Genomic DNA, 12,442 nt, shown 5'->3' with positions numbered 1-12,442 from the left:
CCCTCCAACCTGGAGAGGCAGAAAGGTCCTCTCATCTTCTGGGAACTTGCCTACTCACAATGAAGCATATATTTCCCATTAGAGAAATGGCCCTCCAACCTGGAGAGGCAGAAAGTTCCCCCGTCTAATGGGAACTAGCCTACAAACACTGAAGCATCTATTTCCCATTAGAGAAATGGCCCTCCAACCTGGAGAGACAGAAAGTTCCCCCGTCTAATGGGAACTAGCCTACAAACACTGAAGCATCTATTTCCCATTAGAGAAACGGCCCTCCAATCTGGAGAGGCAGAAATGTCCTCTCGTCTAATGGGAACTAGCCTACTCACACTGAAGTATCTATTTCCCATTAGAGAAAAGGCCCTCACACCTGGAGAGGCAGAAAGGTCTCCTCGTCTAATGGGAACTAGCCTGCTCAAACTGAAGCATCTATTTCCCATTAGGGAAACAGCCCTCCAATCTGAAGAAGCAAAAAGGTCCTGTTTTCTAATGGGAACTAGACTACTCACACTGAAGCATCTATTTCCTGTTAGAGAAACTCCCCTCCAAACTGGAAAGGCAGAAAGGTCCCCTCGTCTAATGGGAACTAGCCTAGTTACAATGAAGCATCTATTTCCCATTAGAGAAACAGCCCTCCAACTTGGAGAGGCATAAAGGTCCTCTTGTCTAATAGGAACTAGCCTACTCACGCTGAAGCATCTATTTCCCATTAGAGAAACGGCCCTCCAACCTGGAGAGGCAGAAAGGTCCTCTCGTCTAATGGGAACAAGCCTACTCCCACTGAAGCATCTATTTCCCATTAGAGAAACGGCCCTCCAACTTGGAGAGGCAGAAAGCGCCTCTCGTCTAATGGGAACTTGCCTACTCCCACTGAAGCATCTATTTCCCATTAGAGAAACAGCCCTCCAACTTGGAGAGGCATAAAGGTCCTCTTGTCTAATAGGAACTAGCCTACTCACGCTGAAGCATCTATTTCCCATTAGAGAAACGGCCCTCCAACCTGGAGAGGCAGAAAGGTTGCCTCGTCTATTGGGAACTAGCCTACTCACACTGAAGCATCTTTTTCCCTTTAGGGAAATGGCCCTCCAACCTGGAGAGGCAGCAAGTTCCCCCATCTAATGGGAACTAGCCTACAAACACTGAAGCATCTATTTCCCATTAGAGAAATGGCCCTCCAACCTGGAGAGACAGAAAGTTCCCGAGTCTAATGGGAACTAGACTACAAACACTGAACCATCTAATTCCCATTAGAGAAACGGCCCTCCAATCTGGAGAGGCAGAAATGTCCTCTCGTCTAATGGGAACTAGCCTACTCACACTGAAGTATCTATTTCCCATTAGAGAAAAGGCCCTCACACCTCGAGAGGCAGAAAGGTCTCCTCGTCTAATGGGAACTAGCCTGCTCAAACTGAAGCATCTATTTCCCATTAGGGAAACAGCCCTCCAATCTGAAGAAGCAAAAAGGTCCTGTTTTCTAATGGGAACTAGACTACTCACACTGAAGCATCTATTTCCTATTAGAGAAACGGCCCTCCAATCTGGAGAGGCAGAAATGTCCTCTCGTCTAATGGGAACTAGCCTACTCACACTGAAGTATCTATTTCCCATTAGAGAAAAGGCCCTCACACCTCGAGAGGCAGAAAGGTCTCCTCGTCTAATGGGAACTAGACTACTCACACTGAAGCATCTTTTTCCTATTAGAGAAACGGCCCTCCAATCTGGAGAGGCAGAAAAGTCCTCTTGTCTACCGGGAACTAGCCTACTCACAATGAAGCATCTATTTCCTATTAGAGTAACGGCCCTCCAATCTGGAGAGGCAGAAAGGTCCTCTGGTCTAATTGGAACTAGCGTACTAACACTGAAGCATCTATTTCCTATTAGAGTAACGGCCCTCCAATCTGGAGAGGCAGAAAGGTCCTCTGGTCTAATGGGAACTAGCCTACTCACACTGAAGCATCTATTTCCCATTAGAGAAACGGCCCTACAACCTGAAAAGGCAGAAAGGTCCCCTCGTCTAATGGGAACTAGCCTAGTCACAATGAAGCATCTATTTCCCATTAGAGAAATGGCCCTACAATCTGGAGAGGCAGAAAGGTCCTGTTTTCTAATGGGAACTAGACTACTCACACTGAAGCATCTATTTCCCATTAGAGAAACGGCCCTCCAACTTGGAGAGGCAGAAAGGTCCTCTCGTCTAATAGGAACTAGCCTACTCCCACTGAAGCATCTATTTCCCATTAGGGAAACGGCCTTCCAATCTGAAGAAGCAAAAAGGTCCTCTTGTCTAATGGGAAATAGGCTACTCACACTGAAGCATCTATTTCCCATTAGAGAAACGGCCTCCAACTTGGAGAGGCAGAAAGGTCCTCTCGTCTAATGGGAACTAGCCTACTCACACTGAAGCATCTATTTCCCATTAGAGAAACAACCCTCCAACATGGAGAGGCAGAAAGTTCCCCCGTCTAATGGGAACTAGCCTACTAACACTGAAGCATCTATTTCCTATTAGAGAAACGGCCCTCCAATCTGGAGAGGCAGAAAGGTCCTCTTGTCTAATGGGAACTAGCATACTCCCACTGAAGCATCTAATTCCCATTAGAGAAGCGGCCATCCAATCTGGAGAGGCAGAAAGGTCCTCTTGTCTAATACGAACTAGCCTACTCACGCTAAAGTATCTATTTCCCATTAGAGAAACAGCCCTCCAACCTGGAGAGGCAGAAAGGTTGCCTCGTCTAATGGGAACTAGCCTACTCACACTGAAGCATCTTTTTCCCATTAGGGACACAGACCTCCAATCTGGAGAGGCAGAAAGGTCCTCTTGTCTATGGGGAACTAGACTACTCACACAGAAGCATCTATTTCCCATTAGAGAAATGGCCCTCCAACTTGGAGAGGCAGAAAGGTCCTCTCATCTTCTGTGAACTAGCCTACTAACAATGAAGCATATTTTGCCATTAGAGAAATGCCCATCCAACCTGGAGAGGTAGAAAGTTCCCCCGTCTAATGGGAATTAGCCTACTAACACTGAAGCATCTATTTCCCATTAGAGAAACGGCCCTCCAATCTGGAGAGGCAGAAGGTCCTCTCGTCTAATGGGAACTAGCCTAATCACACTGAAGCATCTATTTCCCATTAGAGAAACGGCCCTCCAACTTGGAGAGGCAGAAAGGTCCTCTCGTCTAATGGGAACTAGCCTACTCCCACTGAAGCATCTATTTCCCATTAGAGAAACGGCCCTCCAACTTGGAGAGGCAGAAAGGTCCTCTTGTCTAATGGGAACTAGCCTACTCCCACTGAAGCAACTATTTCCCATTAGAAAAACGGCCCTCCAACTTGGAGAGGCAGAAAGGTCCTCTCGTTTAATGGGAACTAGGCTACTCACACTGAAGCATCTATTTCCCATTAGAGAAACGGCCCTCCAAACTGGAAAGGCAGAAAGGTCTTCTCGTCTAATGGGAACTAGCCTACTCACACTGAAGCATGTATTTCCCATTAGAGAAACGGCCCTCCAACTTGGAGAGGCAGAAAGGTCCTCTCGACTAATGGGAACTAGCCTACTCCCACTGAAGCATCTATTTCCCATTAGAGAAACGGCCCTCCAACTTGGAGAGGCAGAAAGTTCCTCTCGTCTAATGGGAACTAGCCTACTCACACTGAAGCATCTATTTACCATTAGAGAAACAGCCCTCACACCTGGAGAGGCAGAAAGGTCTCCTTGTCTAATGGGAACTAGCCTGCTCACCCTGAAGCATCTATTTCCCATTAGGGAAACGGCCCTCCAATCTGAAGAAGCAAAAAGGTCCTCTTTTCTAATGGGAACTAGACTACTTACACTGAAGCATCTACTTCCCATTAGAGAAACGGCCCTCCAAACTGGAAAGGCAGAAAGGTCCCCTCGTCTAATGGGAACTAGCCTACTCACAATGAAGCATCTATTTCCCATTAGAGAAACGACCCTCCAACATGGAGAGGCAGAAAGTTCCCCCTGTCTAATGGGAACTAGCCTACTAACACTAAAGCATCTATTTCCTATTAGAGAAACGGCCCTCCAATCTGGAGAGGCAGAAAGGTCCTCTTGTCTACGCGGAACTAGCCTACTCACACAGAAGCATATATTTCACATTAGAGAAATGGCCCTCCAACCTGAAAAGGCAGAAAGGTCCCTTCATCTAATGGGAACTAGCCTACTCACAATGAAGCATCTATTTTCCATTAGAGAAATCGCCCTCCATTCTGGAGAGGCAGGAAGATCCTCTCGTCTAATGGGAACTAGCGTACTAACACTGAAGCATCTATTTCCTATTAGAGTAACGGCCCTCCAATCTGGAGAGGCAGAAAGGTCCTCTCGTCTAATGGGAACTAGCGTACTAACACTGAAGCATCTATTTCCCATCAGAGAAATCGCCCTCCATTCTGGAGAGGCAGAAAGGTCCTCTGGTCTAATGGGAACTAGCCTACTCACACTGAAGCATCTATTTCCCATTAGAGAAACGGCCCTCCAACCTGAAAAGGCAGAAAGGTCCCCTCATCTAATGGGAACTAGTCTACTCACAATGAAGCATCTTTTTCCCATTAGAGAAACGGCCCTCCAACCTTGAGAGGCAGAAAGTTCCCCCGTCTAATGGGAGCTAGCCCACTAACACTGAAGCATCTATTTCCCATTAGAGAAACGGCCCTCCAATCTGGAGAGGCAGAAAGGTCCTCTTGCCAAATGGGAACTAGCCTACTCCCAACTGAAGCATCTATTTCCCATTAGAGAAACGGCCCTCCAACTTGGAGAGGCAGAAAGGTCCACTTGCCAAATGGGAACTAGCCTACTCCCACTGACGCATCTATTTCCCATTAGAGAAACGGCCCTCCAACTTGTAGAGGCAGAAAGGTCCTCTTGTCTAATGGGAACTAGCCTACTCACACTGAAGCATCTATTTCCCATTAGAGAAACGGCCCTCCAACATGGAGAGGCACAAAGTTCCCCCCGTCTAATGGGAACTAGCCTACTCACACTGAAGCATCTATTTCCTATTAGAGAAACGGCCCTCCAATCTGGAGCGGCAGAAAGGTCCTCTTGTCTAATAGGAACTAGCCTACTCACGCTGAAGCATCTATTTCCCATTAGAGAAACGGCCCTCCAACCTGGAGAGGCAGAAAGGTCACCTCGTCTAATGGGAACTAGCCTACTCACACTGAAGCATCTTTTTCCCTTTAGGGAAACAGCCCTCCAATCTGGAGAGGCAGAAAGGTCCTCTCGTCTAATGGGAACTAGCCTACTAACACTGAAGCATCTATTTCCTATTAGAGTAACGGCCCTCCAATCTGGAGAGGTAGAAAGGTCCTATGGTCTAATGGGAACTAGCCTACTCACACTGAAGCATCTATTTCCCATTAGAGAAACGTCCCTCCAACCTGAAAAGGCAGAAAGGTCCCCTCATCTAATGGGAACTAGTCTACTCACAATGAAGCTTTTTTTTCCCATTAGAGAAATGGCCCTCCAACCTTGAGAGGCAGAAAGTTCCCCCGTCTAATGAGAAGAAGCCTACTAACACTGAAGCATCTATTTCCCATTAGAGAAATGGCCCTCCAATCTGGAGAGGCAGAAAGGTCCTCTTGTCTAACGGGAACTAGACTACTCACACAGAAGCATCTATTTCCCATTAGAGAAATGGCCCTCCAACCTGGAGAGGCAGAAAGGTCCTTTCATCTTCTGGGAACTAGCCTACTCACAATGAAGCATATATTTCCCATTAGAGAAATGGCCCTCCAACCTGGAGAGGCAGAAAGATCCCCTGTCCAATGGGAACTAGCCTACTAACATTGAATCATCTATTTCCCATTAGAGAAATGGCCCTCCAATCTGGAGAGGCAGAAAGTTCCTCTTGTCAAATGGAAAATAGCCTACTTCCACTGAAGCATCTATTTCCCATTAGAGAAACAGCCCTCCAACTTGGAGAGGCAGAAAGGTCCTCTCGTCTAATGGGAACTAGCCTACTCACACTGAAGCATCTATTTCCCATTAGAGAAACGACCCTCCAACATGGAGAGGCAGAAAGTTCCCCCCGTCTAATGGGAACTAGCCGACTAACACTGAAGCAGCTTTTTCCTATTAGAGAAACGGCCCTCCAATCTGGAGAGGCAGAAAGGTCCTCTTGTCTAATAGGAACTAGCCTACTCACGCTGAAGCATCTATTTCCCATTAGAGAAACGGCCCTCTAACCTGAAAAGGCAGAAAGGTCCCCTCATCTAATGGGAACTAGCCTACTCACAATGAAGCATCTATTTCCCATTAGAGAAATCGCCCTCCATTCTGGAGAGGCAGAAAGATCCTCTCGTCTAATGGGAGCTAGCCCACTAACACTGAAGCATCTATTTCCCATTAGAGAAACGGCCCTCCAATCTGGAGAGGCAGAAAGGTCCTCTTGCCAAATGGGAACTAGCCTACTCCCAACTGAAGCATCTATTTCCCATTAGAGAAACGGCCCTCCAACTTGGAGAGGCAGAAAGGTCCACTTGCCAAATGGGAACTAGCCTACTCCCACTGACGCATCTATTTCCCATTAGAGAAACGGCCCTCCAACTTGGAGAGGCAGAAAGGTCCTCTCGTCTAATGGGAACTAGCCTACTCACACTGAAGCATCTATTTCCCATTAGAGAAACGTCCCTCCAACCTGAAAAGGCAGAAAGGTCCCCTCATCTAATGGGAACTAGCCTACTCACAATGAAGCATCTATTTCCCATTAGAGAAATCGCCCTCCATTCTGGAGAGGCAGAAAGATCCTCTCGTCTAATGGGAACTAGCCTACTAAGACTGAAGCATCTATTTCCTATTAGAGTAACGGCCCTCCAATCTGGAGAGGCAGAAAGGTCCTATGGTCTAATGGGAACTAGCCTACTCACACTGAAGCATCTATTTCCCATTAGAGAAACGGCCCTCCAACCTGAAAAGGCAGAAAGTTCCCCCGTCCAATGGGAACTAGCCTACTAACACTGAAGTATCTATTTCCCATTAGGGAAATGGCCCTCCAATCTGGAGAGGCAGAAAGGTCCTCTTGTCAAATGGGAAATAGCCTACTTCCACTGAAGCATCTATTTCCCATTAGAGAAACGGCCCTCCAACTTGTAGAGGCAGAAAGGTCCTCTCGTCTAATGGGAACTAGCCTACTCACACTGAAGCATCTATTTCCCATTAGAGAAACGGCCCTCCAACATGGAGAGGCACAAAGTTCCCCCCGTCTAATGGGAACTAGCCTACTCACACTGAAGCATCTATTTCCTATTAGAGAAACGGCCCTCCAATCTGGAGCGGCAGAAAGGTCCTCTTGTCTAATAGGAACTAGCCTACTCACGCTGAAGCATCTATTTCCCATTAGAGAAACGGCCCTCCAACCTGGAGAGGCAGAAAGGTCACCTCGTCTAATGGGAACTAGCCTACTCACACTGAAGCATCTTTTTCCCTTTAGGGAAACAGCCCTCCAATCTGGAGAGGCAGAAAGGTCCTCTCGTCTAATGGGAACTAGCCTACTAACACTGAAGCATCTATTTCCTATTAGAGTAACGGCCCTCCAATCTGGAGAGGCAGAAAGGTCCTATGGTCTAATGGGAACTAGTCTACTCACACTGAAGCATCTATTTCCCATTAGAGAAACGGCCCTCCAACCTGAAAAGGCAGAAAGGTCCCCTCATCTAATGGGAACTAGTCTACTCACAATGAAGCTTTTTTTTCCCATTAGAGAAATGGCCCTCCAACCTTGAGAGGCAGAAAGTTCCCCCGTCTAATGAGAAGAAGCCTACTAACACTGAAGCATCTATTTCCCATTAGAGAAATGGCCCTCCAATCTGGAGAGGCAGAAAGGTCCTCTTGTCTAACGGGAACTAGACTACTCACACAGAAGCATCTATTTCCCATTAGAGAAATGGCCCTCCAACCTGGAGAGGCAGAAAGGTCCTTTCATCTTCTGGGAACTAGCCTACTCACAATGAAGCATTTATTTCCCATTAGAGAAATGGCCCTCCAACCTGGAGAGGCAGAAAGATCCCCTGTCCAATGGGAACTAGCCTACTAACATTGAATCATCTATTTCCCATTAGAGAAATGGCCCTCCAATCTGGAGAGGCAGAAAGTTCCTCTTGTCAAATGGAAAATAGCCTACTTCCACTGAAGCATCTATTTCCCATTAGAGAAACAGCCCTCCAACTTGGAGAGGCAGAAAGGTCCTCTCGTCTAATGGGAACTAGCCTACTCACACTGAAGCATCTATTTCCCATTAGAGAAACGACCCTCCAACATGGAGAGGCAGAAAGTTCCCCCCGTCTAATGGGAACTAGCCTACTAACACTGAAGCAGCTTTTTCCTATTAGAGAAACGGCCCTCCAATCTGGAGAGGCAGAAAGGTCCTCTTGTCTAATAGGAACTAGCCTACTCACGCTGAAGCATCTATTTCCCATTAGAGAAACGGCCCTCTAACCTGGAGCGGCAGAAAGGTTGCCTCGTCTAATGGGAACTAGCCTACTCACACTGAAGCATCTTTTTCTCTTTAGGGAAACAGCCCTCCAACCTGGAGAGGCAGAAAGGTCCTCTCATCTTCTGGGAACTTGCCTACTCACAATGAAGCATATATTTCCCATTAGAGAAATGGCCCTCCAACCTGGAGAGGCAGAAAGTTCCCCCGTCTAATGGGAACTAGCCTACAAACACTGAAGCATCTATTTCCCATTAGAGAAATGGCCCTCCAACCTGGAGAGACAGAAAGTTCCCCCGTCTAATGGGAACTAGCCTACAAACACTGAAGCATCTATTTCCCATTAGAGAAACGGCCCTCCAATCTGGAGAGGCAGAAATGTCCTCTCGTCTAATGGGAACTAGCCTACTCACACTGAAGTATCTATTTCCCATTAGAGAAAAGGCCCTCACACCTGGAGAGGCAGAAAGGTCTCCTCGTCTAATGGGAACTAGCCTGCTCAAACTGAAGCATCTATTTCCCATTAGGGAAACAGCCCTCCAATCTGAAGAAGCAAAAAGGTCCTGTTTTCTAATGGGAACTAGACTACTCACACTGAAGCATCTATTTCCTGTTAGAGAAACTCCCCTCCAAACTGGAAAGGCAGAAAGGTCCCCTCGTCTAATGGGAACTAGCCTAGTTACAATGAAGCATCTATTTCCCATTAGGGAAACAGCCCTCCAACTTGGAGAGGCATAAAGGTCCTCTTGTCTAATAGGAACTAGCCTACTCACGCTGAAGCATCTATTTCCCATTAGAGAAACGGCCCTCCAACCTGGAGAGGCAGAAAGGTCCTCTCGTCTAATGGGAACAAGCATACTCCCACTGAAGCATCTATTTCCCATTAGAGAAACGGCCCTCCAACTTGGAGAGGCAGAAAGGTCCTCTCGTCTAATGGGAACTAGCCTACTCCCACTGAAGCATCTATTTCCCATTAGAGAAACAGCCCTCCAACTTGGAGAGGCATAAAGGTCCTCTTGTCTAATAGGAACTAGCCTACTCACGCTGAAGCATCTATTTCCCATTAGAGAAACGGCCCTCCAACCTGGAGAGGCAGAAAGGTTGCCTCGTCTATTGGGAACTAGCCTACTCACACTGAAGCATCTTTTTCCCTTTAGGGAAATGGCCCTCCAACCTGGAGAGGCAGCAAGTTCCCCCATCTAATGGGAACTAGCCTACAAACACTGAAGCATCTATTTCCCATTAGAGAAATGGCCCTCCAACCTGGAGAGACAGAAAGTTCCCGAGTCTAATGGGAACTAGACTACAAACACTGAACCATCTAATTCCCATTAGAGAAACGGCCCTCCAATCTGGAGAGGCAGAAATGTCCTCTCGTCTAATGGGAACTAGCCTACTCACACTGAAGTATCTATTTCCCATTAGAGAAAAGGCCCTCACACCTCGAGAGGCAGAAAGGTCTCCTCGTCTAATGGGAACTAGCCTGCTCAAACTGAAGCATCTATTTCCCATTAGGGAAACAGCCCTCCAATCTGAAGAAGCAAAAAGGTCCTGTTTTCTAATGGGAACTAGACTACTCACACTGAAGCATCTATTTCCTATTAGAGAAACGGCCCTCCAATCTGGAGAGGCAGAAATGTCCTCTCGTCTAATGGGAACTAGCCTACTCACACTGAAGTATCTATTTCCCATTAGAGAAAAGGCCCTCACACCTCGAGAGGCAGAAAGGTCTCCTCGTCTAATGGGAACTAGACTACTCACACTGAAGCATCTTTTTCCTATTAGAGAAACGGCCCTCCAATCTGGAGAGGCAGAAAAGTCCTCTTGTCTACCGGGAACTAGCCTACTCACAATGAAGCATCTATTTCCTATTAGAGTAACGGCCCTCCAATCTGGAGAGGCAGAAAGGTCCTCTGGTCTAATTGGAACTAGCGTACTAACACTGAAGCATCTATTTCCTATTAGAGTAACGGCCCTCCAATCTGGAGAGGCAGAAAGGTCCTCTGGTCTAATGGGAACTAGCCTACTCACACTGAAGCATCTATTTCCCATTAGAGAAACGGCCCTACAACCTGAAAAGGCAGAAAGGTCCCCTCGTCTAATGGGAACTAGCCTAGTCACAATGAAGCATCTATTTCCCATTAGAGAAATGGCCCTACAATCTGGAGAGGCAGAAAGGTCCTGTTTTCTAATGGGAACTAGACTACTCACACTGAAGCATCTATTTCCCATTAGAGAAACGGCCCTCCAACTTGGAGAGGCAGAAAGGTCCTCTCGTCTAATAGGAACTAGCCTACTCCCACTGAAGCATCTATTTCCCATTAGGGAAACGGCCTTCCAATCTGAAGAAGCAAAAAGGTCCTCTTGTCTAATGGGAAATAGGCTACTCACACTGAAGCATCTATTTCCCATTAGAGAAACGGCCTCCAACTTGGAGAGGCAGAAAGGTCCTCTCGTCTAATGGGAACTAGCCTACTCACACTGAAGCATCTATTTCCCATTAGAGAAACAACCCTCCAACATGGAGAGGCAGAAAGGTCCTCTCATCTTCTGGGAACTTGCCTACTCACAATGAAGCATATATTTCCCATTAGAGAAATGGCCCTCCAACCTGGAGAGGCAGAAAGGTCCTCTTGTCTAATAGGAACTAGCCTACTCACGCTGAAGCATCTATTTCCCATTAGAGAAACGGCCCTCTAACCTGGAGCGGCAGAAAGGTTGCCTCGTCTAATGGGAACTAGCCTACTCACACTGAAGCATCTTTTTCTCTTTAGGGAAACAGCCCTCCAATCTGGAGAGGCAGAAAGGTCCTCTTGTCTACGGGGAATTAGACTACTCACACAGAAGCATGTATTTCCCATTGGAGAAATGGCCCTCCAACCTGGAGAGGCAGAAAGGTCCTCTCATCTTCTGGGAACTTGCCTACTCACAATGAAGCATATATTTCCCATTAGAGAAATGGCCCTCCAACCTGGAGAGGCAGAAAGTTCCCCCGTCTAATGGGAACTAGCCTACAAACACTGAAGCATCTATTTCCCATTAGAGAAATGGCCCTCCAACCTGGAGAGACAGAAAGTTCCCCCGTCTAATGGGAACTAGCCTACAAACACTGAAGCATCTATTTCCCATTAGAGAAACGGCCCTCCAATCTGGAGAGGCAGAAATGTCCTCTCGTCTAATGGGAACTAGCCTACTCACACTGAAGTATCTATTTCCCATTAGAGAAAAGGCCCTCACACCTGGAGAGGCAGAAAGGTCTCCTCGTCTAATGGGAACTAGCCTGCTCAAACTGAAGCATCTATTTCCCATTAGGGAAACAGCCCTCCAATCTGAAGAAGCAAAAAGGTCCTGTTTTCTAATGGGAACTAGACTACTCACACTGAAGCATCTATTTCCTGTTAGAGAAACTCCCCTCCAAACTGGAAAGGCAGAAAGGTCCCCTCGTCTAATGGGAACTAGCCTAGTTACAATGAAGCATCTATTTCCCATTAGGGAAACAGCCCTCCAACTTGGAGAGGCATAAAGGTCCTCTTGTCTAATAGGAACTAGCCTACTCACGCTGAAGCATCTATTTCCCATTAGAGAAACGGCCCTCCAACCTGGAGAGGCAGAAAGGTCCTCTCGTCTAATGGGAACAAGCATACTCCCACTGAAGCATCTATTTCCCATTAGAGAAACGGCCCTCCAACTTGGAGAGGCAGAAAGGTCCTCTCGTCTAATGGGAACTAGCCTACTCCCACTGAAGCATCTATTTCCCATTAGAGAAACAGCCCTCCAACTTGGAGAGGCATAAAGGTCCTCTTGTCTAATAGGAACTAGCCTACTCACGCTGAAGCATCTATTTCCCATTAGAGAAACGGCCCTCCAACCTGGAGAGGCAGAAAGGTTGCCTCGTCTATTGGGAACTAGCCTACTCACACTGAAGCATCTTTTTCCCTTTAGGGAAATGGCCCTCCAACCTGGAGAGGCAGCAAGTTCCCCCATCTAATGGG

The sequence above is a fragment of the Ambystoma mexicanum genome, chromosome 14 (genome assembly GCF_040938575.1).
Source record: "Ambystoma mexicanum isolate Mex_15411 chromosome 14, UKY_AmexF1_1, whole genome shotgun sequence".
Lineage (NCBI taxonomy): Eukaryota > Metazoa > Chordata > Amphibia > Caudata > Ambystomatidae > Ambystoma > Ambystoma mexicanum.
This window is presented reverse-complemented; position numbering follows the sequence as displayed.